The sequence below is a fragment of the Cupressus sempervirens genome, chromosome 3 (assembly GCF_028749045.1).
Source record: "Cupressus sempervirens isolate cs-2001-9-10 chromosome 3, ASM2874904v1, whole genome shotgun sequence".
In the NCBI taxonomy this organism is placed as follows: Eukaryota; Viridiplantae; Streptophyta; class Pinopsida; order Cupressales; family Cupressaceae; genus Cupressus; species Cupressus sempervirens.
In genome coordinates this window covers 422,709,731-422,715,883 of record NC_143120.1, presented here as the reverse complement: position 1 = coordinate 422,715,883, position 6,153 = coordinate 422,709,731, and the positions used below count along the sequence as shown (strand labels likewise).

The window sequence follows — 6,153 nt, the reverse complement described above, 5'->3', positions numbered from 1 at the left end:
AAAATGGTGGATTTCCATTAATTTACAAATTAAAAGTTATTTTTTTGTATATTGAATATATTTTAGTATTATTCACATATTTGGATATATACATACACACACATACATGTATACATGCATACATACATACATAAGACAAAAAAAGTAGATATTTATCTTATTTTATTTTTAATTATGAATTATATTTATTGCTTAAGATTTATAACATAAAAAGATCATATATATTAGTTGTGCTAGTTTAATAAATATATATTAACTATATATGCTATAAAGAAAATATATTTAAAAATATATATCAAGTATTTTTATAACTTTTTTAACATAATAATTAACCAAAAAATTTAAAATAAATAAATTATGATAATTCAACTATGGTGTTGCAATCATATTGAATCAAGATTGAAATGCTCTTAAAATGTTATTTTTTCAAATCTTTAAAAAAAATTAGTTTCTCCATAAATATGATATTGGCATACATAGATTTTCTTCAATAAAAGAATATTACATTCAGTCATAAATAAATTACAATAGTGCCATACATAGGTAGCTAGTTTTAAGTAGTAACTAATGTTTAAGCTTAATCTAGTATATTACTATAGGGGCCCGTCTGGCCGCAAGCATAGGAATGGAGAATAGGCATGTAATATTGGGAATAGGAATGGCTATTCCAATAACAGCTATTTTTTGGAATGGGTATAAGCTCATTTTAGAGGCAAAATGAGAATATGTATTCCTATTTCCTATTCCAAGTGACGAACCAAACAGAAAATAAAAATCGCATTTCAATTTTTCTATTCCTATTCCATCAACCAAACAGAACCCTAGCTTAACCTGTTAACTAATGTTTAATCATTGACATAGCTATCACTACAACTGTTTGTGTGGCTTTGGTTTTCTAGGCTATCCATAAGCGCTGAGGTCATAATCTGTGGCGTTTGAGGCTCCATCTTCCCTTCCAACATCTGCACCACTTGCCTCATACTTGGCCTCACTTCTTCGTCCTCCCGAATGCATAACAATGCTACGATACATGCTCTTCTTACGTCTTCCACTTCTACTTCCTCTTGTACAACACCCTCCTCCACAATATTTATTATGTTTCCCTGCTGAAATTGGCGAGCAGCCCATGTAGGAAAATAAAGCTTACTCGAATCTTGCACGGTCAAGTCAAGATTTCTTCGCCCAGAAATGATTTCCAGAAGAGTCATACCAAAACTGTAGACGTCGACCTTGGGAGTGATGGGAGTACCGGCGATCCACTCGGGAGCCAAGTATCCTCTCGTTCCCCTTGTAGTCGTCAGCACACGGCTCAGATCTCTACCCATCAGCTTCGCCAACCCGAAATCGGCCAACTTGGGTGACATATTACTGTCCAGCAGAATGTTTTCGGGCTTCACATCACTGTGAATGATGCAACCTCTGCATTCTTCGTGGAGATAGAGCAACCCTCTTGCAGTGCCTAGCGCGATCTCAAATCTGGTCTTCCAGTCGAGCACCTTCCCCTCACCGATCTTGGAATCACTTCTGAACAGCAGGGAATTCACAGAGCCGTTCGGCATACAATCATAGATCAGCAACCGTTTCGATCCTTGCGCACAAAACCCTCGAAGCCTGACCAAATTGACATGTTGTATGTTTCCAAGAGAACTGATTTCTGCTCGGAATTGCTTCTCATCTTGTCTCGAATACTTCATCTTTTTCACGGCCACGACTGTACCGTCTGGTAGAGAGCCTTTGAACACGGAACCAGATCCTCCGCACCCCAGCTCAGACCTAAAATTCCTTGTTGCAATTTTCAGCTCCTTGTAAGTAAACATTCTAAGAAAAGGGTCTAAAGAATCTTCACGCCTGTCCATTGATCGCTGCTGACGCCTCCGCCAAATGAAAACGGAAGAAATAGTGAGGGCAACGGTGAGTGCACCTACGATCCCGAGCACTGGGCCAATAATACTTGTGGCTTTGCGTTTCTCGGAAAGTTGAGAGGGACCCATTCTAATGAAGACATTCGTATTCCTTCTCGATGAACTAAAGTAGCGTAGGTTTAGCAAATCTCCGTAACAGATTTTGCAGGGCCCTGAAGGCGGATTGAAAGAAAAAGCGGTGCACGAGCAGTTGCGAAGACAGGCTTTCTGGCAATCTTTCTCTGTGGATATTGCAGGGTGTGAGAAAGCGTAATCATCGGGCAACCTTACGCCAACATGGAAGATGAATCGGTCACTGCTGCAGTTTAACGGGTTCTTCCGAACACAGCCAGTGGACGCCCAATCTTGGGAAGCCCAAGCGTGATTGTCTCTGGGTTTGAAGCCTTCGACGCAGCTGCAGAGCTGAAGATTTCTGGGGTCGCAGATTCCGAAGGCACCACACGGACCATACGGGGCGCATGCATCTCCGGGAATGGCCCCGAACATGTTCCATTTACTGCCATCCAATATATACTGTCGCCCTTGTCCGAACTTAGTCAGGACGAAACGTGCCAGAGCATTGAAGTTAGAAACCGACATGTAAGTCAAGTACAAACCAGAGCCATTACTTTCAATACTGATATTGACAATGTGTTTGTCCTCAATTTCTGGAATTCCACTGAAAATTGTGCCGTCCCAAAGTCCAGTTGCCCAATACTGTACAGAATTGTTCCATTTCAGCACAAATTGTTTGGCCCCGGATGGATCCATCTGCATGGAAAAAAGCCCAGGAGCAGGATCCGTTGAGCTTTTCCATGAGATCAGCTTTTGATGATATCCACCAAACCTCATCCCGGGCAACAAGGTATCTACGGGATTGTCAAAACTCTGCCAAACGGTATTAGATTGGCTGTCGTTCGTCAGCATTATGAAATTACCAGAATCCAATAACACAGCCCGGGATGCCTTGTTTGTTGTGTTGGCTGACCAAATAGATGCACCCTCTGCATCGAACAGTACCAACCTACCATCTTTTGACAGCATCAAAACGCCAGGCCGGTTTCTGGCGGGAGTCTCCCTGTTGGCCACCCAAACATAAGTCTTCTCTGGAATTTGGGCGTACCAGATGCCAATATACCAGTTGCTTCCATTGGGGCTGAAGAATCCCAACTCAAATGTGCCGTCGGTCGAATTTATTGTCTGGTTTCCAGTGAGCGAGGCACCCAATGGAATAGTATCTCCGGCACCACTACTACTCTTGAGCTGAATAAACATGGCAACTGCAAAAAGCAGGCTTGCCCATATATTCCTCATTGCCATAAAAGTCACCTTGCTAACCAATAAACTATTAACTTTAATGGCTACCTTACTGTATATATATAAGCTGAAAACAAAATATTTAGTCGCGGGTAAAATTTTGTCCTTGTGTTGCGTGTCAAAGGGTTCACAGATACGGTGCGTAGTGGACAAATGCTCAGTTAATGTTCAACGCACATGCAATGCTGGAGAAAACAAAAATTAAAGTTGACTTGATCCAAGTCCTCGTTTGTGGAATCAGTATTTCTACCTTGGACATTTTTATTTGTTGAATCGATTGTGGAGAAGATATTTTACGATTTTTTTAGCCAAACTTTGTCAAAAGGACCAAGATACTTTTTAATGATAGTTTTTATGGATTAGAAAATATCTTGTCTCCAAAATTTCATTAAAGTGATCACTCAAACTAGGTTCTTAGATGGTAGTTCATTGAGAAGAATAAGTTGTACACGTTAGGGTTTGATAAATAATCCAACTTCATTTTGGAAATAGGGCTCAAAAATAAAAATTCAATTGAGAATTTATTGTTGTGGAAAAATCCATGAGGAGTAACTACTTACAATATTTAAAAAAATAATATGTTCCTTTGGATTACAAAGGCTTATGGCCTATAAAGGATTTTTCATATCAAAGCGTGACTTTCCAGATACAAGACATATTTTTCCATAGTTTCTAAAGTAAAAAATATTAAGATAATGCCATCTATAATTCTTTTGTAAATACTTCTTGGTGCTCATGATTTGGCGACTCCTTGCTACACTTTGAATGATTTCTTTGTGAGTGCCCATACTTGTTGTTCACTCCACAAACAAAATGTTGGCTTTATAATTAGCTTACTCAATTGAATTTGTATTCCTTACCTTAATTTACAAAAAAAAAAATGGGGGATTGTTCATGTTAATCTATAGACACGAGTAAGAAAATATACCATTTTTCTAGCCAAACTTTGTCAAAAGAACCAAGATACTTTTCAATAATAGTTCTTATGGATTACAAAATATCTTCTCTCCAAAATTTCATTAAAGTGATCACTCAAACTAAGTTCTTGGATGGTAGTTCATTGAGAAGAATAAGTCCTACACATTAGGGCTTGATAAGTAATCCCACTTCATTTTGAAAATAGGGCCCAAAACTAAAAATTAAATTGAAACTTTTATATTCTAGAAACATCTATGAGGGGTAACTAATTGGAATATAAAAAATATATGTTCCTTTAGATTCAAAATTCTTATGGCCTACAATTCCAATAAAGCAGAGTTATAAAGGAATTTTCATATAAAAGCTTGATTTTCCAGACACAAGACATCTTTTGTCATTGTTTTTCAATTAAAAATGTTAAGATAATATCATTTATAATTCTTTTCTAAATACTTCTTGGTACTCATTTGGGGACTCCTTGCTACACTAATTAAGATTTACTTTTAAATGCACAAATATTCAACTAAATTGAATTGACCAAATGATAAGTCACCATTAAGATTATTTTTCAATGATATAATTTGGGGGTCTCTTAGACCCCAACGAATACCACGGTAGTTGCTAGTATCATTCAACTGAAGATAGTGACTACAAAAGCAAGGGATAGGAATAATTTTCCCGTTGGTGAAGTGCCTCTACCGCTAATGGGTATAGTTAACCCAGATGGAAATTACCAGAAGGAAATTGAGGAGCCAGAGACACGGTCCGCGGCAGACAAGTTACTCTAATCCCAATTGTAAAGTCAGTCGTCGTTGCAGACAAGTTACTTTCCAGAGTCAACGTGGTTCGTACAAGATTGTCAAAAGTCTGATTGTATGACATACTCACAGAATAAGTAGATGCCAGTTGAGCTCAAGAATCCCACTCTTTGAAATCGCTATCTAATTTCTCCTACGCGGCCCACCAACGAAAGGGAGTCTTGCAAAGACTCTTGAGTTGAATGAACATCGTAGCAATCTTTAAAGTCCCTCTGCCGTAAATATATTTCGAAAGAGAAATTCTAAGTCTCTAGAAACCGAGATATCACTGCCAAGGTGGCCTTAATTCAATGTTAACTGAGTTATTTGTATTTATGGCCAAGAATTGAAAAGCGGAGGGTCAAACTCTTCGGCTCCTGTTGTACGTCAAAAAGACAAAGTCCATGGTGAAAAAAAAAAGATAAAACAAGCACAATTTGCTCAAAAGCGAACGAATCTTGTTTATTAGAATGATGGCATTTTTAATTTTTAATATAAAATGTAAATCAAATATAAGATACATTCAATGTGTTGCAATAACTTTATGAGATACAGTCAATGTCTTTATATAGTGATGAGATACATTCAATGTCTTTTAGATAGAGTTATTGAACAAATTGATGGGATCTCTAAGAAATAACAAAGAGATAGCTATAAATAACAATAAAAGAAAATGTTTCATTTGAAAGATCTAGTTCTAACTAATGCAAAAAATTATGAAAATTTGTAGAATTCATTTAAAGAATTATAATTCAAATTACAATGCATTTTGTGCACTCATAAATTATAGTTATTATATTTTCAACTAGTTATCCCATAAGGCTATTATGTATTGAAGTGTGCATGGTAAAACATGATGTCTCACTTGTGAAACATTTTCTGAGAAGCATTTTCATAGTGTCAACTACATGCAAAAATAACAAAATGTTTTTAGATATAGACACATGTCAAAGGGAACAAATATAAAAGAAATAGAAAATGTCATTCCCAAATAAGGACATAATGAAGTGTGTACAATAAGTAATAACTCCTAATTAAAAGCAATTATGTGCACAACTCAAATGGACCAAATAAATCTCACAGACATGATTGTAGAAGAAAGAGCACATGATGCCCACTGGCATTCATTTTTGTGTCAATGCAAACAAGAAACTAAAAGCTACTTCAAATCCCATGATACAACATAAACCAAAAGAAAAATAATTTAAATTAGAAATCAT

At 36.8% G+C, this 6,153-nt stretch overlaps 1 pseudogene across 1 annotated transcript; it reads right to left on the bottom strand.

Moving 5' to 3' along the window:
- Positions 1–433: 433 nt before the first annotated feature.
- LOC149566830 (G-type lectin S-receptor-like serine/threonine-protein kinase At2g19130 pseudogene) lies at positions 434–3,224 on the bottom strand (annotated as a pseudogene). Its single transcript, XR_016361586.1, has one exon. The product of XR_016361586.1 is annotated as a G-type lectin S-receptor-like serine/threonine-protein kinase At2g19130 pseudogene (transcript).
- Positions 3,225–6,153: the final 2,929 nt, after the last annotated feature.